This window comes from Bemisia tabaci, chromosome 1 (genome assembly GCF_918797505.1).
Source record: "Bemisia tabaci chromosome 1, PGI_BMITA_v3".
NCBI classification, from domain to species: Eukaryota; Metazoa; Arthropoda; class Insecta; order Hemiptera; family Aleyrodidae; genus Bemisia; species Bemisia tabaci.
Genome location: NC_092793.1, coordinates 1,600,967 through 1,625,703, shown reverse-complemented (window position 1 = coordinate 1,625,703; position 24,737 = coordinate 1,600,967). Strand labels below are relative to the sequence as shown.

The window sequence follows — 24,737 nt, the reverse complement described above, 5'->3', positions numbered from 1 at the left end:
TCCACCATCGCCATTCGCATTTTTGCCGCCATTTTAAAGAATTTAAAAATTTCAAAAATCCAATGAAAGATTCGTTCTTCTCGTGCCGAAATACCCCCGGACACCAAGTCTCATACAAATCCGACGATAAGCAGCCTAATTATCCACTTCCCGCGCCGTTTTTCCGCTTCCTTTCCACCTTCCGCGTGTATATATATATATATATATATATATATATATATATATATATATATATATATATATATATATATATATATATATTCTAACCGTGTTGGATCGGAGGACTAGGTGTTTATTTCTCGTTTTTCCTTGTTTTGTCGCCTCAGTCTCTGCCTGATGATGGTGCGAATAATAAGCCACCAAAACGTCGCATCGTAAAAAAATTTTTTGTTTAAAATAAATAAAAAGTTACGGTTATACAACTCATGAAGTTCGCTTTATTAAACATAAAATAACCATGAAATTAGAATTATAATAACACGAGTGAAATGTGAATAGCAGTGTCATATGCTAATTAAATATGGGTTTCTACGAAGTCCTACTCAAGACATTTGGAATCATTGTTTTGAACAACTTTAAATATCTGAGTGCGTGTCTTGCGAAAACGTATACATCAAAAAATAGGAAGCTGTTCCTATTAAATTGTCGACGGAAGTATGTAATCCCTAGGTTCTTGAACTTTAAAATTAACATCAGTTTGTCACAACAAAGGAACAGAAACAAACTACAAACATTAGTGTCGGAGTTCCAGCATCGGATATTGAACATCGCCATTCAGGATGCGTGTCAGGAAGAAAAAATTGCCAATAAGCAGCTCCAAAGTGCAAAGGAGAAGGCAGAAGCGTCATCTTCAAAGGAAATTGTAAGCCGTTTTTTGAACTTTGAATCACAACGTAATGAAACAGTTTTTGAGAAAACCAAACAAGCGCATAAGGAGAAAATTAATAACATTATCATTAGAAATAAGACTGCATTCCAAAATAGATTTAAGTCTTTCTTTGCAAAAAGGTTTGATTGGATACTAAATTTAAGCAATGTTGAACTCCCAGAGGAAGTCCTAAGTGTACTATCACTTGGTACAAAATTTTGCGTTCCCTTTTATGAAAAAACTAGGAAGGACGAGTTTACCATGGAAACTTTTGCTCGTTTAGAACCAAAGGTCAAATTTAAAGAGGGGAAAATTGCCAAAAAAGTCCGCAACATTGTTTGGTCAATTTTATCTAAATTCAACAAAGGGTACACGTTCATCCGAGATAGTAAGTTAAGTCGTGATCAAAAGGAGTTCTTTAAGATGTTTTATGCTCAAATGATTAAAACAAAAAATTTCCTCAAAGATAATAAAAACTTGTTAGTCCTAAGCGCTGGTAAATCAAATAAAACTGTAGTAATGGATAAGATTGTTTATAATAACAAAATGTTACAACTATTATCTGATACCAAAATTTATAGGAAAATAGGAAAATGTCTAACTTTTGCACTGCAAAACAAAAACAATGCGTTGGTAAAAAAGTGGTTTGAGGAAAAATTGATAGGCAAAGCCACGTTGCAAAATTTAACAATTGTGAACGCAATTCCATGCCGAATTTATGGGTTGGTCAAAACTCATAAAGAGGGGATGCCACTTCGTCCAATTGTAAGTGCCTTGAAAAGTCCGTTTTATAATATGTCTAAGTATTTTGGAAATATTCTAGAGAAAGTTGTAGGGAAAAGTGGGAACACTGTCAAGAATACTTATGAATTCGTAGATTTTCTCAAAACCCAATCAGTACCTGATGACTTTGTTTTAGCTTCATTAGACGTTGTGTCTATGTACACAAATATTCCGATAAAACTAGCCCTTGATGTTATTAAAGAAAAATGGATGACAATTGCTCCCCATACAACGTTGCCAGAGGATCAATTTTTAGCCGGCATTAAAGCATGTTTAGAGTCAAGAGTATTCACTTTCGGCGAAGAATGCTTCAAGCAGATAAACGGCTTGGCAATGGGGTCACCAGTAAGCGCCAATGTTGCCAACCTGGTAATGGAATACTTTGAAGAAAAATTATTTCAAGTGTTCCCTTATAAATTGCTATTCTATAAACGTTTTGCAGACGATATTATCTTATGCTGTCACAAAGATGATCTTGACAATGTTTTCCATTTTTTCAATAATTTTTCGAGCGATAGCAAATTTACACTCGAGCGTGAAGTCAACAACTCTTTAAATTTCTTGGATGTCACAGTCATAAAAAACAGAGGGAAATTGATCACGTCATGGTTTAAAAAACCAATATTTTCTGGTAGATATCTCAATTTTTTGTCTGTGCAACCACTTCCACAAAAAATCAATGTGGTAAAAAATCTTGCAACGCGTGTATGTTTGTTGACACATCCTTTGCTCAGAAAAGACAAAATAAAAGAGGCAAAGCAATTGTTGATTGAGAATTGTTACCCGTGGTCACTTATTGAGTCAATTTTTGCAGAGGTAATAAATTCTTGCTACAACGGTTTCCCCCCTCGCAAAAATAGGGAAAAAGAAGAGACGGTGGTTGGACCATATTTGTCCTCATGTTCTGAAAAATTAAGTGCCGCAATAAAACCATTTGGATTATCGCTAGTAACAACAAATAAGTGTAATTTGAAAGGGTTTAATTCAGCTCTAAAAACCAAAATCCCAAACGAGAAAATGTCCGACGTGGTTTATGAAATCCCATGCAAAGTGTGCCCAGGGGTCTACATTGGGCAGACTTCACAGTATGTACATAAGCGCCTTGACGGACACAAGTTTAATAAGCATGAAAAAACGGCACTTAAGCAGCACGTAAAAGAAACAAACCATCAATTTGATTATGATAACACCAGAGTGCTAAAACAAGAGAAAAATGAGCAGGTCCGTTTAAATTTAGAAGGGTTAAGCATCCTTAAAAATAACAACGCTCTGAATTCACGGACAGAATTTTCCCATTTTGAGGATTATTTGGTAGGTACCGATACCTTTTAATTGTTACCCATTGTTTTGTCGACCATTTATTAATAGCTGTAACTCAGGCAACAATGTTTGTAATGTTCGTTAGATTGTAACTATCTTTTCCTCTCTTCCCTGACCGTGTTGGATCGGAGGACTAGGTGTTTATTTCTCGTTTTTCCTTGTTTTGTCGCCTCAGTCTCTGCCTGATGATGGTGCGAATAATAAGCCACCGAAACGTCGCATTGTAAAAAATTTTTTTGTTTAAAATAAATAAAAAGTTACGGTTATACAACGCATAAAGTTCGCTTTATTTATATATATATATATATATATATATATATATATATATATATATATATATATATATATATATCTGATCGCTGAGGAAATATATGTAAATTTATTTGTCACAAATTTTCGCAATTACTGCATACGTTTCGGCGCTAACATGGAGGCCTCCTTCAATGCTTCTGACAACTCACATAGGTATTACAAAATAAATATAGTCCCGACGTTAAAATCACACAACGATTGTCCACGCGAAGTTCACTAAAAGATGTTAGAACTACTACAACTACATTATTTAAAGTAAAGTCCACCACGCAAATTCGAGATGGAAAAAAAGGCGAGCTCGCTACAGACACGCACACGCGACGATCGCGGATGTCGATAACTGATCCCGGCGTAAGGAAAGTAAACAGACCAACAGATTTCGCCTGGTTGTGATGGATGAAAGGATGATAACATTCCTTTGGTGGTGTTGCCAAGTTTACAAAATGGACTGGCCAACGTGCGACGTTGTACACGGACTGGCGCGCTGTTCAAAAAAAGCACATTTCATGATGGAACCCGTATAAGGGCCTACATCACCATTCGAACTAACATTGAAAGTCATATAATTGAACATCAGTTATCATGACTCTCTAATTTCTCTATTTTGACGGCGCAGAACGTAATTTAACATGGTTATACATCCAAAACGGGATGAGTTGAGATAAAAGTTGTTATTATAAGAAATATATATTTTGAACTTCAAAGTTATTTTCAGCTATAGTCGAAAATTGATAGAAAAACATATTGAAACCTAAAAAGTCATAGTTACGAGTTTTTAGAGCCAAAACAAGGGGGAACCTCACAACCTTTCTAGAGTCCCTTTATACCCAGAGTTAAGACATCTCGATTATCAGCTGGCCAGCAGCCGGCCTGGGCTTGCAATGGAGGCACAAAATAGTGCACTCAAACGAACGATATTGAGGGATAAGGATAAGGAATCCTCCGATGTTTGTAATCCAGAAACAACATCAATAAAATTGATCAATTAATGAGATTGGTTTATGAACAATTGCTTCATCTATTTTCATTTTGGACCGATGGTAATAACAATTTAATCTTGATAAACCACAATTAGGTAATATTTTCATTATTTTTGTCCACATTCGAGTCACCGCCATCTTGGTGCACTCGTTTTTGACTCCATGAGCGAGAACCAATCAGAATTGGATTTTTTTTTAGGCCACTTTCAGCCCAACCAAAAGTGAGTTGTCGTAACTCTGGGTATAAAAGGACTCTAACTTAGAGGTGTAGTCGTATAAGTTGGCCATTCTTTACTTTCTTTCGGTTTGCAAGCGAATCCGCATGAAAACATTTGACTCTTGCAGAAGCCAGAACACAAGCTTAGGTAGGTATTTTAATACTTCCAAACCTTGTAACAATTCAATTTTTTGCCACACAACAATCACAACCACATATAAGTTGCTGATCAGAACTGATAAGTAGTTTTTTCACGATACAATCATGAGCCCGATGCACTATGGGCCAGATCGTGTCCGTAGCGGCGCGAAATGCAATTTTTCGACATTCTTTTTTCCTCATCAAAGCCATCTTAATCGATGCTCAGATACCTACTGATAACGAAATTACATGGGAATATCTAAAATATTTATTATATCTGTGGTTTCCTCGTAGATAGATATGCAGCATGTGGAATGTGATGATCCCCGATTTCTGCAACCTGAGGCGCGCGTTGTATACTCACTTATTTCACAGTGCACTCGTCAACCTCACACCATTATATGCATCTGACTAGTAAAAGCCATTGCATGACAAGTATTTTCGCTTTTGCAGATCCCAAAAATATTGATTTTTAGCTGCAGGGCATGAGATCAAAGTTGCCCGACAAATAAGCCTTAAAAAATGAATTTTTCAGAATATTGTAGACTGGGAAAGTGTCATTGCGGTTCGTTGCGCGGTTCTCTTTGGTATTTTTAGAAAGCATATATCCTGGAGATACTATATACCAAAGCACAAACGGTACAAACCGGCACAACCATATTTTTCGGATGCTTCTTTGAGGTGACCTCCAATTTCCGCGAAAATCGGATATGGAGGTTTTAAGGAACCACGGTGCACAGTAAAGCGGCCAATGAAATATTTCAACAAAAATCCATGTTTTAAGGGTTTTTAAGGTTCCTAATAGCATTTCTCGCTCTTTCGATACTTTACGATGGAAGGAGGGGGAGGGGGAGGCCGACCAAAATCAGACAGTCAAAAATTTGTTATGGTCATTAATTTTCTTGAGCCCAGTAAGTAATCATAATTTTTTTACATCCGTTCACGCATTCAGCCCAAAAAGGACTGGTTTTAAACCAATTTTGCAAAGAATATGAAAATGCCACCATCACATGGCACCTAAGTTTAGAGTGAGTTGACCGCCGCTGACACCAATATAACTGAAAAAATTTCAATTTCACTTTTTTCGGACATCGCACGAAGAAGAATGTAGGGAACACTAGCCGAGTTAAATTTTTTATTCCATGCAGATGGTGTGAACTTTCTTTTCAAAAATTTTCGGATTTCCACTGTCATTACAGGGTGTCAATAAAATTTTTGAGTGCAAAAGAGCGGTCAAAATGTAGGTATTTTTCACGGTTTTTGTCTATCGGTAGGCATTGTGACACAAACAATAAAAAATCTAAGAAATTTTTCAAATTTGCCCTTCCATACTGGTGGTATGGACTTGCTTTCCAAAAATTTTTGGATTTTTACTACAGTTACAAAGTGCTCAATAGGACACTTATATTCTATTAAACAGTTAAATGGGCCTGTTGCATGCAAGAGATACATCCGCGCGAATAGACTTTTTAGAGGTTAAATGACACGAAAATTACGATGGTCACATTAAAAAAGTCTGAAATACACTCCTCACTGCGCAATTTGCGTTGTCAGGAACGCGCTTTTTCAAATTTCCCGCGTCTGGGGGCAGTTTTCTAATCACCGGAAACGAGCAAACGGCGGGCTCGGTGATTTCCGGAAGATGCCGAGTCGTTGTTGTTGTTGTTATTTTTTCCTTCAGTTTGTTTACAAACCCAACGTGATCTCTTATAGTGGTCCATATACGCTTTATGCGGTAACCAAATCGATCAACTTTTAAATATCCAACGCAATCCTTCTACATTTCATTTCACGATATCACGAGCTCCGATTTTTAGGCTATGTTGTCAGTTTTAGTTGACCGGAAATAGCCGCGAGTTGCCGTTAATTGTTTCCGTTAGAAAACTGCCCTCAGACGCGGGAAATTTGAAAAAGCGCGTTCCTCACAACGCAAAATGCGCAGTAAGGAGTGTATTTTAGACTTTTTTAATGTGACCATCGTAATTTTCGTGTCATTTAACCTCTGAAAAGTCTATTCGCACGGCTGTATCTCTTGCATGCAACAGGCCCATTCCGATTTTTATATCCTCCAAGCGGAATGTTTGGGCGTTACCAGGCGAAATGAGAGTGACCTAGGGGTAGAACAAAAATTTTCCCTTAATCTAAAAGGTATGGAAGTACTAAGTTTGTACCAATTTGTGTATAACTTGCGTTAAATCCCTGTTGCTAGCTAAAACATCAAGAAAATGCTGCTAAAGTGCCAGAAAAACTGGAAAAATCTCAATGTTTAGGGTCTGAGCAGGACGGGTTAACTTTTTTTTCAAAATCCTCCTGGTTATCGTGTTTTTTTATCACATAGAACCATTTAAGACCTCGCTACATTCGGTTTGGTCAATTTAGAAAAATGAGTCCCACCCTAAGGGGGGGGGGGGATATTGGGGGATCAAAGTCAGTATTATCAATTGCTCATAATATCTGAACGGTTAAAACTATTAAATTTTTTACGAAAATTTTTTGTCGTAAACCCTCTTTTATTTTCTTTTCCTTCTTTTTCCTCTTTTTCCCACCTTTTTGTGACAATTTGAATCTATAGCTATGCGAATTGTTGATGGGACTAAAAACTTATTTTTTTTTAAAGTAGACATTTTAACCTTTAAAATGCGCCCAAGATCATCCTGGGGAAATTATTCCGAACTGCGCTACAGTCTTGCTGTTTTGTACTGAAAGTTTCGAACAGGTACTTATAAATGATGTAGTAAAATTGTATCAGTTTTGACAATCGAACTTCCCTGAATCATCGCACATAAAAGTTTTAATGTTGCACGTTAAAGTTGATTGAAAAACATTTTCATGGAGCAAATCATTTCCTGAGGAACATTTTGATGATAAATGATAAAATGCATTGTTCAAATTCACGGGGGGGAGGGGAGGGGAGGCATTGGTCCAAAACAATAGAACGACAAAAATTTAACAGTTTAAGTTAGAAAGTCTGAAAAAGTGGAAATTTCGAACAATTACACTTTACATTGCCATATAGCACTCATAAAAATTGAAAATCAATCACAAAAGCCAATTTCTAACATGTATTTGATTGACTTTTGAGGCTGTGTTTACGTGTTGAACCAATCAATATCGATACAATCTCAGTGATAGAACTTATATTTGATGTAATGAATACAATCCCTTGAAAAAGGGATTTCAGGACATTATAAGTTGGCTCCCGCCTGAGTTCGTATTTTTCATGAAAAATAAAATTTTGAAATTTCAGCTGAAATTTCAAGCTTTTTTTGAAAAATTTATTTTTGATACTATAATCGGTAAACCTGTACCCTTTCACTAGTGAAAAGTGCTTCCTAGGCAAATTAATCACAGAACCATACTAATAAATACTTATAAGTTTCATCTAAATGCGAAAAAACGAAGAAACAACTAAGAATAAAGGAGAGGGTGAACTCCCAGACTTGCCAGACTCGAGACTGAAGCATAGAATGAAGAGACTATTTAATCTATGAGTGAGGAATCCATGAATGAATGACTACTGTGTTCCATTGTGACACCTATCTCTTTTCTCTAGTGTTGATTAAGGAAAGCTTACTCGTCCTATGCTATTCTATCAAAGCAAAGCACCTGATTGGCTCATTTAAATTTTGCCGCTCTCAAGAAGAATTAGAATTTGAATGAGTCGATCAGGGTTTGATTTGCTTTATTTAAGTAATTGTAAAAACTTAGACTGAACTGAGAGATTTTATTCACATTTTAATGAATGAGAAAGGTGAGAGGACTTTTTCAAAAATTGAAAATAAATTATTACAAATGAAACTGTTTTTTTGCTGCAATATTCAAGTCAGATTTATTTTTTTCATCAAATGCCATGGTGCTTCCCGATTTTTGGCTGAGTTTTTTTGTCGTAAATCAAAAATGCTACTCTGCATTTTTATCCGTGTCTGTGATTGCAAATGTTTTTCATTAATGTTTTGTGAATAATATATTTTTCATCTTAGGTAACATACGGAAGTTCTTTAGGCTGTTCTGAATTCTTTGTATTTTATCTTTGTATTTTCCCATGAAGGAAACAATACAATAACACAATTAAATTATGAAAAAATATCACAGTATTCACAGATCACAGCACAGCTACAAAACAAACAGCACGGTTTTGTTAATTTTTGAGGTTATAACCGGTAGTGCATGGTGAGGTGAGGGGAGCGGAAGTGGCGCAAGGATTATGGCGGAGCAACCTAACTAACACCAAAATACACTTCACACGACTTAATATTCATCTAAATTTCCCCACAGAGGTTCAACTTACACTAATTCATGTGCTAAGTCTTATTTGTGTATTTTTGGTATCAAATATTCAATTTTTCAAAAAAATTGAAAAATAAAAGGCCTTTTGAAATTTCAGTGAAATTTCACGTGAAATTTCAGTGAAAAATACGCTTGAAATTTCAAGGGCGAACTCAGGCTCCCGCTCCCACTGCCGACTGTCCATTTATTGTTAGCCCGCGAATGTCATTGATTGTACACCAAATACAGGTGTGGACAAGTTTAAGATTTCCCATGAGTCTCTGCTTGAATCACATGACCCGTGACGTGAACTAAAAAGGACCCGTTTGACCGCGCAGCAACAATGATAGGTAAGAAGATCCTCGAACAATTAAATTAACTCCAAATAAAAAAAATTAATAAAAAATTATTACAAAATTTTGACAAACGAAGCAAACATAACCAATAAATCACAATAGTAAAAAAATACAATTTGGTGGTCGTTAAGGGGTTTTTGGAGAGTCAATCAGGGGCCAGAATTTAGTTCTGTCCATACGTCTATTAATCTACCTTAGTGCACGGTACGGTACAGTCAGACTGTGCGTGTAATAGCTGCTGAAGAAGTACCAACTTTTCCTTCAAAGCAGAACTTTTCTTGAGGGTTCCAATAAATGGAGTATTATGTGCAGCAGTGTGCCAATGTAATTGATTAATGTACTTTTTTACACTTTACCAAGGCAATTATTGTACAACGTCTCTGTCAAAGTCTAAATATAAAATTTTCCACTGTAGAAGGTGGAACATTAAACGTAGATAGTTGGCGGTCATTACTTTGACAATCGTTCACTTCCGCAGGCAGAATAAAAGCACTTCAAAAAAACCCTATTTTGCTGTCCGCTCATCCAAACCCTCTTTAATAAAGAAATAAACACCCATGAGTTATCATCGGTAAGACTTGAACGCTATCATATCGAAATTTCAGTTTCCTTCAAAGTGATCACAGTGCGATCTTCGAAAGCTGTTCCTTTGGGGCTGTACCTGATATCATTCAAAAAACATTCTGCTTGGAAAGTAAAGTTGGTAGATTCCTCCTATAATGAGCGTGCTCCATTACTAAACAACTCACAAAAATGTTCATTCCGCATTACACTACATGGCAACATGGCAGCAAGTCGCGAGAAATTATAAGTAGAATTTGCATAAACATTTTCCCAGAAAATATACTACAAGAGAAGTGTTAAAGTTTCTCAGTCAATCCCAACACAATCCTATGGCGCTACCTAGCGGTGCTTTACCGAACTACTTTTCTTTCTAGAATGTTCTCTTGTCGTTGTTGAATCGTCGCCATCGCTAAGTCAATATAAGTCATGTTCGCCTTTATAAGATTACTTTTTCTCTCAATAAAAGTTTATCAACTCTAAATCGAGTTGTGTTATTTCGAAAGTTTAATAGGTCATGGGCCTCAGTTGCGAAAATCTCGCGTAATGAAAACGGAAATCGCGTAGTTTTTACGAAGCCGTTCGTCTCAGTTGTTCTTTGTAAGAAGCCGTGTCGCTTGTTCGAGAAGTGATAAAAGAACGTGATCATGGAAAGTGAAAGCCAGCCAAAAGTTTTAGTACAGTCGTTCCTTAAGCTGGACGAGACGAACTGGAACCTCTGGAAATTCCAGACTCGGGTTGTGTTAACTGCGAAAGATCTATTTGAAATTACGACGGGAGAAAGTAAAATGCCGGTAGTGCCGGAAGAGGTACTAACTGGAACGGCGGAAGCTGTAGCAGCCTCTAGAGAAGCTGTCACTCAAGCATTGAAAGATGCTAAAATGTTTAAGTTGAAAGATGCTCGAGCCCAAGAAATTTTAGTCACTAGAATGGAGAAAGGTCCTTTGTCTCATATCTTATCGTGCAATTCTGCGAGTGAAATGTGGGCCAAGTTGGTCAACATTTATGAGCGCCAATCGAACGTAAGTGTTCATCTACTACAGCAGCAATTTTTTAATGCTAAGTTCGACGGAAGTGTAATGGAATTCGTAACAAAGATTCAAAACCTTTCCACTGAATTAAAACAGCGGAAAGAAGCCATTCCTGATAAAATGGTGATAACGAAAGTATTGATGTCGCTTCCCGATCGATTCAAACATTTTGTCTCGGCCTGGGAGTCAGTACGTGTAGCAGAGCAAACAATAGATAACCTCACTTCTCGTTTACTTGTGGAAGAAGAACGTCAAAAATCTGGTGAAGAAGCTGTGGCGTTGGTAGCACAAAGTTTTTCAAACTTGACATGCTTTCGATGCGGTAATCGTGGTCACAAAAAGGATCAGTGTCATACTCGACAATCGTATAATAATCGTGGTCGTGGTCGTTTTAATCAAGCTCGTGGCGGTCGGAATGATAACCATACGGGAAAGAGTGGAAATCCTATGAATGACAGTCGTTCGAATGGTGACGCGGGTGATCAGAAACCTCAGCGAGGAGGTATCCAATGTAATTTCTGTCATCGTTATGGACATCTGTGGAAACATTGTAGATTTCGCAAAAGTAAAGAAAATGGTGCTAAAACAGAAAATTCCGGCAACGATAATGATAATGGTGGAAGCAGTCTAGCGTTTTTATGTGCGGCTGAATGGGAATCCGACTCTAACTTTTACTTGGACAGTGGAGCGAACCGAACATATGTGTAAAAATCGTGAGTATTTTAGCTCTTATACTCCTCTTACCGAAGAAAGAAGAATCAAGATAGGTGATGGCTCTGAAATTTTAGCCATTGGAATAGGTACCGTTTCAGTGCAGTCTTTCAACGGTACAAGATACGTTGATATGGATATCAACAACGTACTCCACATCCCACATTTAAAAGTGAACCTACTTTCACAGGGTAAATCACTAGATAAAGGATTCAGCCTTATTTCAAACGCCCATGAAGCAAGGTTTATTGAAGAGAAAACCCAAAAAGTTTGTGCGATTGCGACTCGTCAAGATACACTCTTCAAAATGAATTTTCGGATAAATTACAGTAAAGTAGAGATCAGTTGTCTATCTGCTACTACAAGTTCTCAACGCACGTTAGTCTGGTGGCATAAGAAATTAAGTCATCAAAATTTTGAACACGTGAAGAAAATTTTGCGGTTAAATGGAATTAGTTGGAAAGACAGTCAAGAAACAAATTTCTGTGAAGCCTGTATCGAAGGAAAGCACCATCGTCAGCCGTTTTATTCAAGTAAGACCCAAACTCATGCAATTTGTGAACTTATTCATGCCGATTTGTGTGGTCCCATGGAAACCCATTCAATAGCGGGATCAAGATATATGCTTGTATTGAAGGATGATTACTCTCATTTTCGTTACGTCTACTTCTTGAAGCACAAAGATGAGGTATTCGATCATTTTATTAAATTTTTTAAGCTCTGTCAGACTCAGTTCAACAAGACAGTGAAAGTAGTTAGGGCAGATAATGGTGGAGAGTTTGACAATAACCGCATGCAGAAATTTCTTGAAGAAAATGGAGTTGTATATCAGTCAACCAACAGTCGCTTACATGCCAGAACAAAATGGTAAAGTGGAGCGAGAGATGAGGACGATAGTAGAAGCAGCAAGAACTATGATGGCTGATAAGAAACTCGGAAAGAAATTTTGGGCTGAAGCAGCTAATACAGCGGTTTTTGTGATTAACCGAACGGGAACCAGCTCACTCCCTGGGAAAACTCCGTATGAAGTCTGGTACGACAAACCTTTTGACGTCAACAAACTCATTGCACCTTTTGGTTCCGAAGTCTGGACTCATGTTCCAAAACAAAAGCGCCGTAAATTAGATGTAAAAAGTCAGAGAGGTCTATTTCTCGGTTATGGTGAAACAACCAAAGGTTATCGAATCTATTATGAATCCAGAAACGAGGTGAGTCTTGTTAGAGACTTTATTTTAGTGCCAGATAACTATGTTTTGACAGACAGTGCATGTGGAAGCCCAATTTACATTAATATTGATGAAGATGAAAGTACAGAAATCCGTGCATCAACCAATTCAGAAGTCCGTGCAGCAGCAATCAACGTTGATGATCCTCCGCAAAATGTAATCGATGAAAACGGTGAACCACCCAACATCGCTGAAAACGTAAACATTGAAGAAAACGTAAACAATGCACCTAACCTCCAAAGACCCAGTCGTGTTCTAAAGCTACCAAAGAAACTGGAAGACTACGAGTTGAATCTTATAGCAGCGTTAACCGCAGGTTGTCTACCCTCCGAAGTGCCCCATTCTTACCAAGAAGCAATTAGCTCAGATGAAGACTGGACCACCGCAATCAAAACTGAACTAGCAGCTCATGATAAAAATGGTACGTGGAAGCTTGTTCCTTACAATAATCAGGAAGTCATAGACTCTAGATGGGTTTTTGCTAGAAAAGTTATTAATGGTGAAGAAGTTAAGAAAGCTCGTTTAGTTGCTAGGGGTTTTCAGCAAACGCCTACTGAAGACCAGAGACTGCATATGATATGCTTCGATAGCTCATAAAGGCACGTATCACGTCAAGTGTCGAGAGGCCGGATCGATTCATCGCGGGCACTGGCTTCAAATCTGAATGGGATTCCCTTTCTTTTGTTCTGCGATCAGAATTCAGGTAGTCGGATGGGACGGGCCGGCAATGCGGTTGAAATCTTGACATTTGAGGGATCGATCCGGGGGTGATCATTAGATCCTGAGTTAAATACAATTGCCCGGCAATGATATACGAAATCCAGTCTTTGGAGTTAACTAGCCGGCCCCGGCAAGTTCGCTCAACCTATCCGATATTTGAATTTCCCGCGTAAATCAGACTACCGCTACCTCGCTGCGCGGCGCTTCCATTCCTACTGCGTTATCTATTCTAACTATTATTACAATCCTACTATTTTTCTCCTTCTTCTCCTTCTTCTTCTTCTTCTTCCTCCTCCTTCTCTTCTTCTCAAATGATCTTCGCATCGAGAAACTCGTAAATTTTAAACAGACAATTACAAGAAAAATTGTTTAAAAGTATTTCTAATAAAGCCCTTTTTAGTGTGCAATTTTGAACCATTATATCAATAATTGAAATTACATCAGTAAAGAAATTGAAACATGTGACTTTACTGTAACTTTTTACTTAATCTGGTTTTAACCAGAATTGAAAGAATTGAAAGAAAAAAATCATAATAATGCTTCAAACACGGGAGGCTTCTTTTTCAGAGATCTATTATGTAAAAGTCCTGAAGCATTTTTCCTTTAAAAATATACCAAAAGTGTTATTCTAATTAATACTTCTTGACAAATTTTTTAAGAGTTTGTGAAAAAAGCTTCACGTATTCGCTTTTACTAGGTCAAATCATCTTCATAGTGTTGTTTATACTTTTGATTGTAGAAGTGTAGAACCCTCCTCTCTACCCTGACCGCATTTCGGAATTGTTGGTTTTAATTTATTGGGAAGAAAAGTCTCATCGATATTTCCTGCGAAAAATTTGACAGAGCCTAGGGGAAAAAAAATTCTTGTTTTAGAAAAGATACCGGTAGGTTTGCGTTTCTTCTTTCTCCCGACTTGTAGATTCACATACATGTGAAACAAAACTTTCTTTGCGAACACAGAAATTAAAAGTTTTCTTTTACAATGAAGTGCGCGGAGGAATAAAACCTTACACCTCCATCACTTAATCACCTTTCTCAATACGCTCCTTGTCACTGTTACCTCGCGTCATTTTCGGGTTATTTCCCCGGCCTAATTATACCCACAATAATAGTACTACTCCCTTTAATATATTAAATACCATCCCCGAGATTTCAGCCACTTCCGAAAATGATGATTCATCGGAGCCTTTGAGTTAATAGATCACGATATTGCTTTTCAGTACCCACAGATGCGGTGATTAATGTGTGTCAACGTGATGGGCCGTTGATAGCAAAGAGGGCAGTAAGTTCCAAAATGAAGTTTTGGTAAAACGGGCTCGGAGGCATGTTACCGGAAAATTTTATTACAGAAGCCTCCGTTTTTTCTCAAATTATCACGAATCGTCCGAAAGATTCCTAGAGATCGTTTGGATGATTAAAAATCGACTGATTTAATTTCCATTACATAAAAAGGGTATTTTTCATTTTCATGCTAGGTTATTGTTAGGCAAGACAGCCGTAAGTGCTATCTTCTGCATGCTTTCGTGGTTGCGTTTTGGACGCACAACAAACACATTTTCAGGTTAGAAATTGGCAGAAGAGGGCGGCACTTTACTGGAAAGCACTGTTCTCATTGGCTCTCACGCATCTACGGCTGTCTTGAAAAAAAACTGTGTCATTTTTTGTGCACTTACGGCTTTTACATACGTCTCGTTTTCATTAAATTAGGATGAATTTTGCTGTTTTAGCTGTTTCAGTAATTTCATCTAAAAGAATTTAGACGAATTTTGAAGAAAACTCGATTTCGAAAATGTTGCACTTACGGCTCCCTTCGCTATCACGGCAGAACTGCTACCTTGCCTGAAACTACGTCATTTTTTGCGCACTTGCGGCTTTCTCATATGTCTCGTTTCCATGAAAATAAGATGAATTTTGCTATTTTAGCTATTTCTGTGATTTCATCTAAAATGGATTAGACGAATTTTTAAGGAGCCTTGATTTCGAAAATTTGACCCTTACTGCTCTCTACGCTATGACAGCAGTGAGGAGAGTGTTAGACAATTTTGTTTTTACATCTTAAAGGATTGGGGCCCACGTCACAAAAGCTAGGTAAGCGGGGAGGGGGAGGTTCGGAAACTCCGAGTTCAGCGTTACGTATTTTCTGAACAATCCCTAATCGCACAGTGATCAAATACACACAATTTTGGCGATAATAGTACCACTGAGACTATTTCATGGCCCAAGAAATGTGCAAGAGAAACTGTAGACGCACTTCCCTCTCGACGGCGATACCATATTAAATAAATCAGCAAAAGCGTATTAAATCGTAGGTTATGACATTTTCTCTTTATTTTCTCATGGTATAGTATTTTGATCGAATTTTTCGCTTCACAAAAAATCTATCAGACGGGTCCTCCATCAGATCAGCCCTCCGCCCCCATTACCGGACGTGATGCACTTATCTCTGAAACATCGAGGCGTATCATATCGACGGCTAAAGTGTGACAGCACGTATCTCCATCGCGGTGTCTTCGCTTATAATTTATTTTTTTAAGGAGGAACAAGTCAACTTCATAGCTTGATATCCATATAGAATATCCAAACAACAGAGAAAAAAATTACAGAAGGTTTGTTAAAATTACGTTGACTATAAGTTTACAAGAAAAAAATAATGTATGACTGAGAGTCTAGAATCTCGCAAACAGATATATGCGGTCTCGTACTTTAGGCATCGATATGTAGTCTCTGAGCAGGTGAACACAGAACAATAACAAATCTTAACTTAATTTATGTCTGGCAAACGACTAAAATATACAAAATTTGTGGTTGATCGCACAGCCAGTCCTTGGTTGATTTTTCTTAAACCATCGAGTTCAACGTGAGCTGCCTATTAGAAATTAGAATACACGTCAGCACATGACACAAATGCGTGGATTTTCCTCTTTTTCGACAGTTTTTTTAAACAATAATTTGAGGCAACTCTTTTTTTCGAGAGCTTTTTCTGTTCATATTTTCTTCTTGCGCTTAATTTGAAGTTTTTGCCGGTACTGGATCACACAATTATTCAAATATTTTTTTCTTGTTATTTTACTCTATATTATAGCTCAAGAGCTTGAGGAGGCAGCATAGTTTCTGCGACAGAAAGATTTTTAGGTATATTCCCCGACAGCTAAAATGGCAGTTCAAATTTGGATTAAAATGCACGATTTGGCTATGCAAGGACGATGCATCGCTTGGCTAACATAGGTGCGTAACTGCACATTGAAATGAGCCCGAAAAAGCTTTGAAATGTATGGAAGACAGGGTTCATTGTAGAGTGCAATTACGCCCATATGTCAGGTAGGTGACGATATGCATCCCTTCAACAAATGACAGTGGCCGGCTGCTCATGTGTCAGTTTGTGCATTTAATTCCGCATTCAACCGACCAGTTTGGCCTTTTAATTCCAGGCGAACAGCCACCAGCCCTAGATTGCTGAACGAGAGCTAGACTTGGCCGAAATCTGGTCAGACGCCACCCTGGAAAACCCGTACGCGCGGTGGGCAATTGAGTCAAATGATCTTTGTCGCGACCCTTTCTCCGTGGCCCGTGGCACCGATCCCGCATACATTCCTCTTTCACTTTTAACTTTTCCTTTCCGTGTTTCCGTCGATCTTGATGAAATGACGGCCGCGAAGCAGTATGAAGTCCTGCCTCTCCTCTAATTGACGACGCGCTCGTGGACCATCCTCGATTTTATAGTATGTTCAATCTTTGGGCTCAATTTGGCGACTTGGTTGGTCAAGTCAAGGGGCCTGCGACAGAGCGACGGATTTTGCATCGCATGATCGAGAGATTAGGAATTCAGTTATCTAAGTTTAAAGAAATATTTTACTGATAATCATTTGCGACAGATCTTGGTTATTATAAAGATAATTTATTTCATTTTAATAATTTTGACAACTTCTCAGGGAATGGAGGGGGCGCGGTGCGTGACTCATTTTATTAAATTACATCACGTGGAAGTATTAGTGACTCTCATTCACATGTTGTGTAAAATCTCATGGTATTACCCGCTGAATCGATGACTGATGATAAGTAATTTTCGGGAAGATGGATTCATGGAGAAAAATGATTATTAGCGGTGTCTGAGGAGTATCTTACAAGCAATTTTTGTATTTTTCGTTTCCGCAAAGTATGTTTCTTGAGAATTTGCCATAGTCTGTTATATGAATCGAAGATTTGTTTTGGCTGTCGATTAATATGCAGATATGTTTTGGCTATTGTTTGGCTGTTAATTTTTGCTTAAAAAATCACTGGCTGATTCCTCAAAAATATACCGCAGTATTTTGTATGTATATGACAAGTATGCTAAATTGACAGGCAAGACTGCAACAAATTCTAAAATTTTTGAAAAGCCCGGCATCCGGCGGCGGGCAAAATGGGCCAAAGCCAAAACCCCTATGCGCCCAACTTGATTCGCGAAGAAAGCAGTTTTTCACTTTGATGCTTGCTGTAAGTGATGATCATTAATGCCTAAGGACAGGGATACGTAAGTTTCGGTACAGGTTTTGTGGACCCTAGCGCGATAACAGAGGGCAAATTCACAGATTAATGAGAAGCCCAATTTATGGCTCTTAAGCTGGCCAACTGATGAAGTATAACAAAACTCAAATCGATATGGAATCTGGCCCGAATATGGATCCCTCGGCGTGACCTTTGCTTTGTATTCCAATGTATCAGCCAGAGCTGAATATTCACCGTCTCAGTCGTACACTGATACTCATATTAAAGGTTCTCTTTAATGAAAATGTTGTCGAATATTAATTTGACTTTGATATATATATGCAGAATAGTATGGGCCCAGTGCTAATCTACAATGCACTATTCTAGATTCCCGATACTAACAGATCAGGACACTTTTTTAAGTGCTTTCTTTCCCATTTGAAAAAACCCAATGACGTTGCAAAACGAGGTGTTAAGGTCATATTGAAGACTAAAAGTGAATTTCAAATGAGGATGGTGGGTATTTTCAATGCAACCTGTTAAAGATTATGGAGAGAAGTTCCCCCACTACAAAAGTCAAAGTTGCTCTTGGTTCTCGAAAAAAAGGGGATTTTCAAAAATCATGAAGATATTTTGTAGCTTCCGTGTGCGTCAATGTACGTGAGAAAATGCTGAAAAAATTCCTCTCTTGAGGTGATGTTTATCATTACTGAAAGTAGGCACCGAATGACGGAAAATCATGAATGCTACCTAGCTTGTTGGGCTTACCTATTTTGTTGTGAGCCCAATTGAGAGATTATACACTAGGCTCGTTAAAAATCTGAGAAATTTTTCGTTGCCGTCACGTAAAAGTTCGTAAAGAAGTGCACCGGAACACAATTCTCTGTTTTCGTGGGAATTTTGAATCATCACTCAGAGTGAGCACCAAAAGCGAAAAATTGCTTAATTTTGCGAATCACGTTGAACGCATAGAATTTTCAGCCTACTTCATTGGTCGAGGTTTTGTCAACAATTTGAGAATTTTTTGGTCGCCTTCCAGTAAGATTAATCAAAAAAAGTTTTGCCCGAACACGCAATTGTGTCTGTCTAATCAGCGTCGTAGGCACATAACAGACGATAGCAAATCGTAAAGAAATCATAATTTGCGGAATCGCAATGAGCCAACATTCCCCCCCCCCCCCAAAAAAAACCCTGAGACTCTCAAAAATGATGTTAAAACCATTCTTTTTCTGTGAGGTCCTCCGGAAAAGACATCAATTCAAGGGGAAAATTAGAAAATTTGAGTAAGTGGAAGATATTGCCGCTCCTCGGGCGGAAGGGCGTAACTCAATTTCCTCGTGAGCTGCGGTTCACATATAAGTTCATGCTTTCTGGGGCTCATATAGAAACCGAGGCACACCCGCTAACGTCAAAGAAGCGACGCTTTAAACAACCCAAAAGTTGGTCAATACAACAGTGGTGAGACATTGTAAATGGAACTCATGCCTCTAAAGGACTTATCAATTGTCACTAGCCCAATATCAAAAAACAGCAACGGCAACGGTCTAGCCAGAGATTTGGAATTGGATGAAGATGGAGTTTCCAATCGACATCCTCTCATCAGTCATTAGGGGATGAAAGTAATGTGCGAACAATGTGAATGGCAACACGGCAGGCTCCTCGCCGATACCCTTCGCGTTCGCACCGCGGCAAGGCTCCATTCAGCCTGCGTCGCTTCCCGTTCCCAGAACTGCTCCTTGCACCGGGGTAACTAAAGTATAAGCTCAAGGAAAATTTTTTGTTTCTCATTTTCTGGGATTAACTTTTCTCAATGTATTCGGATTCTGCATAAAATTTCAATCAAAGTGATATAAAAAAAAATCCAAAAAGTCAATTATTCAGCCAGGAGAAAAATGTTTGGTACTCTGAATATTTATGAGGAGAGCAAATCAATTAATTATCAGAACTAAAGCTGCCATTTTTTTTTGTCCTGCCACCACAACGCCTAAAATGGATCCAAGTCTGGGAGATGATATGGCTTGAGGAAGTGAGTGTATTGTTGGGTTGGGAAAGGTACCAGCAAGGAGCTATTTTGGATCACCGGAGAGAGCAGTTAGTCCAAATGTTGAATGTTATCAAGGAAATGGGCCTAGTGCTGTTTAAACGGAACATTTCATTTAATGAGCCCACCATTTTCGTAAAATTCGCAATGATGATCAGAAAGTCTATTATGTCTATGTATAGAAAAAATGAACCACGGTGAATAGGAATGGTTTACCAAAGGGTTTGTCATGTCGCAGTTTTTCAATTTTTCTTAGTTTTAAATGCAACTTTGACAGCTGGTCGAGTGTATTTCGTGATTATACTACGGTTTTAGGGGTGCACGTGTACCAGGAAATTGTTGAGCTATTTAATGTTTTTACCTCAGTGTTCCGCGGTTATCAACATCCATAATGTAGGGAGGAACCCAGTAGATGTTCAACGCTCCCGTGCGTGGGAAAAACACGGTTATTAATTCCGCATAGCACTTACGGCTTTCTTGCCTAAAACTAGCCGAATATGAAAATAAATAATACCCTATTATTATGAATTTGAAATAAAATCGGTCAATTTTTAATCATCCAAACAATGGGTCTGTTGCACCTATTTTTTTTAATTCATTTTCTAATAAAGTGCATCATTCTGAGCTTCATGAATTTTTCTCAGAATTTTTGGACCCCCCAAACACCCCAAAAAAGCACCCAAAAGTTCAAAAAATTTTGGCGGGAAAATTTAAAACTACAAATGACGGGAGAGTGAAGCCATTTTGTGACGTCACAACCAATACCCCACGTTTGTTTATTTTACAAATACATGGATTTCCCCATAAGGGATCGAGAGGAAAATTTTCAAAAGGAATTATCAGACTGTTGGAGGCCGTATTCATCAAATTTTCTTGCGATAATAGACTCTTTATACTCTCTAGTTGATAAAAACATCCCTAGTAACTTACAAATCACATCAGATGATTTAATTATTTCCGATGCATCAAAGCATGTCACGAAAGTGAGGTTATGTTTACAATCTTATCTGGGATACATATAAGTCCTGTTTTCACGGTAAAACTCTCATATAATGTAGTTTTAGGTTCCTTAATCCTAGGAACTATCTGATGCAGCTTTCTGAATCTAATTCATTGGATATTGGATCATTAGATTCTACTTTTTTGCATGAAATGTGTCTTGCTCAGCTGCGCTATCTGACTAGCTGAGAGATCAACGTACTCATTTGAACATATTTACTTGTTTAAATCTGTCCGCTCATAAGTAAATAAGTTGAAAATACCATCAATTTTACGTAAGGTAAGATTCTCTGCCAACCAAGCACCAGCTATGAACTGTTGGAGGTCCTTAATCACCCGTCCGGTTGAGGAGTTACTACCCCTCCGATTAGTCCAGTGCCTGTTTCGATGAATGTATGGTATTCTAATAATTACTTACAACTAATGATGCAAAGAGTATATACAAAAACTATATAGGTATGACATCGGGGGTAAATATTTAAGTCAATAGTTTCCATCATATTTTTAAAACTTCCAATGAAAGGTAGCTGTTGCAGTAAGCAGGACAGATCAGGAATGCCTCACTCATACATCATATGCACTGAAATACTGGGACAATAAGTAATCATTAAGAGTCAAATAATGAATACAAACTTAATTTTACACAATATATCCGATACATGCGTTGATGTATTTGAGCAAACAGCATTGACTTGACCAGCAAAACCCCCTAAAGGGAGACATAACCACACTTTCGGGACTTCCTTACATGTATTAAACTTTAATATGATGCGAATTTAACATAGTCGTTGATAAATTTGTAAAGTAGAGGATGTGAAGAACTGATATCTGCAAGAAAATTTGGTGAAATAAGTAAAATATCGACCGAAATTCGTTTTAGAAAAACGACTTTGAATTCCTTATGGGGTAGCACAGGTGCGTCGAAACGGCGGGAAATAAGATTGCTGGTTGTGACGTAGACGACCAATGAGAGGCCTCCGTTGGAACTTTGAACTTTATTTAGATTTTGCAGCTTTAATATCAAACTATGAATGTTTTTAACCACACCAACCGTTTTCTCGTGAAAATTTACATCGGAATGACTCATTACACTCCAAATCCCTCCTGAGTGCAACAGACCCATTTCTGGGAGTCTTTCGGACGCTTAGTGATATTTGAGAAAGAACGGAGGCCTCTTTCAGTACAGTTTTCTGGTCAGACGCTTCTGAGCCCGTTCTATCAAAATTTCATGTTTGCAGTCACTATCTCTTCGCTATTAGGTACAGTAGAATACCAGAGGGTCCGCCTTTCGCCTGCTCTGCGGTCAAACGTACGGGGATTAGTGTCTAATGTGAAGTATCGAGAAATCATGAAGAAACGTAATGCAACAAACAAATCGAAAGCACAATGATATGCGGTTATGCGAAGAAGATTGAACAATTGGACTATATTTTCCGATTTTTTTTCCTTTCTTTTTTCTCTTTTGGAACTAACATTTTAGGCTCTCGTCATATCCAAGTGAAGTGGTATAAGTATAATTCCAATCCCTCTCCACATCAAAAAATTAATTAAAGTAACTCGATTTTCAGTTTTTTTTTTCAAATTCATTTCCTTTACTCTCTTTGTATTGGAAATATCCGAGAATATCCCGTGTCCTAACTTCCTGAGGGCTTTTCAGTTAATAAAGAAAACTCATCACAAATAAAATGACGGTACATAAACTAACTGAGATCCCTCTCCGAAATATACCCTCGTTATTTGAATATTGCGAGGAGCATATCATAATCGATGAATATACTTATGTACGAAGTTGGGTTCAAACCAAACATGCAACTACTTTAACTCTGCGGAGTGCCGGGTTGCATACGCTTGATTTTGCGGGCGAAATCTAAGATCTGCCCAGGCTTTCGCGATAAAGTTGCGAATGGGGGAAGTTGCATTTATTCTTTACACCCTCCTATTTCAACTAAATTAGGGAAAATTCAAATTTTTAGTTCTTTTACGTGTAAAAAAATCAGGTTATCTGGTATGGTCATATTTAACGAATGGCGGATGAAAGACTGCCTGAGGAGGTACTGAAATGGTTTCCTCTTGGAAGGAAACGTATAGGAGACGCCCAGCAAAATCTTGGATTGGTGGCATTCAAAATGAAATTACGAGGATCTATTTACCAGATGACCTCTGTTCCGATAGACAAGGATGGCGATTAGGTGTAGCAAAGCGCCCGCCGGGAGCACTGTAAAAGCGACGGGTAAATAACATAAAAAAATACGTCATGATCATTGATCATTGATATTATGGTCGAATCAATTGAAAGCAATTTTTTGTAGATTGACTAATTAGGAATCAAAACATTTGTTTAAAATAAAACAATGTAATGTTGTCTAATAATATTTAAGCAATTTTTTTTTTTAATTGAATAAGCCTCAAGATATTCAATATCCGTTCCCTGCGGTAAACCCGTTTCACGATCGTGAATTTTTATGACACATAATAATTGTAAGGAGCCTATTGTGTAAAATATATGAAAGAAATGAGCGAGCATAAACAGTTAAGGTTTGAGAGGGAATAGCGAAGTATAGAAAAAGTAGATGTTATTGCTCTCATGCATCATTTCAGTCGGACGGACGAAAATGAAACACGAGAGGACGCGGCCAAACCAGAGCCACCATCCCGTGCCTGGACAAGGCTTTGAAATCGCGGAGGTTGAGCGAATTGTCGCCGACCGTTGAATCAACTCGAAATCACTGGTTCTGAGCGAACTATCCGGCCGTGGATAGTTAACTCAAGATTTCACTTTCATCGGAGAAGAGACCGATCCGAGGTCCTGATTTTAACCGCATGCGTTTCACATCCCCTCGCGCCTCCGAAGGGGTTGACAGCGCGGTACGCGTTCCGATCCCCGTCCAGATTTCAATACCGAGGGAATTCCCGGTACAGTTGCCTCTTGATACCTGAGGCCGAGGCAACTCGGATATGAGCTATTGCGGTCTCTGCTGAAGACGAAAACAATTATGCTCCAGTTGCGAGAATGGTAACAGTTAGGGTTTTATTAGCCATAGCCGTTGAAAACATTTATGAAATTCACCAGTTAGACATTAAGTCTGCGTTCCTTAATGGAAAATTATCCAAGCCTGTTTTCATGAAAATCCCAGACGGTCTTCATTGTAAAGATAAAAATCTTGTTTGTGAACTTGAAAAGTCCCTCTATGGACTAAGATGTGCATCAAAACAATGGAATGAGCGTCTCAATTTGTACTTGCTAAAAATAGGTTTTAAAAGAAGTAAGAAAGACCCTTGTTTGTACTATAAAGATAATATGTATTTGCTTATTTGGGTTGACGACATTCTTCTAGTTTCCAATAATCGTTCTGAAATTTTGAAAGTCAAAAATTTGTTAAAACAGGAATTTGAGATTAAAGATTTGTCCGATGAAACAGAAATCCGTTTTCTCGGTTTGGAAATTGTTCGCTCTAATGATTGTATTTTCCTTTCTCAGAAACGTCTAATTGACAAAATTTTGAAGAAATTCAAAATGGAGAATTGTAATCCTCGTCACATTCCAATTTCTGAAGGCATATCTTTTGATAATGTAGAGAATTCGCATAATTCTAACATTCCTTATCGAGAGCTCATTGGTAGCTTAATGTATTTAATGACAGGTTCTAGACCTGATTTGTGTTACGCAGTGTCCTTCTTTAGCCAATTCCAAAGTAATTTTACTGACCAGCATTGGAAAGAGTTAAAAAATGTTTTAAGGTA

At 37.9% G+C, this 24,737-nt stretch overlaps 1 long non-coding RNA gene across 1 annotated transcript; it reads right to left on the bottom strand.

Annotated features, from left to right (window-relative positions):
• Positions 1-6,220: 6,220 nt before the first annotated feature.
• On the bottom strand, positions 6,221-11,520 carry LOC140224415 (uncharacterized). Its single transcript, XR_011899680.1, has 2 exons — positions 9,079-11,520; positions 6,221-7,824 (listed from the first exon to the last, which is right to left on the bottom strand). It is a non-coding gene; the product is annotated as an uncharacterized lncRNA (long non-coding RNA).
• Between the last annotated feature and the right edge of the window lie 13,217 nt (positions 11,521-24,737).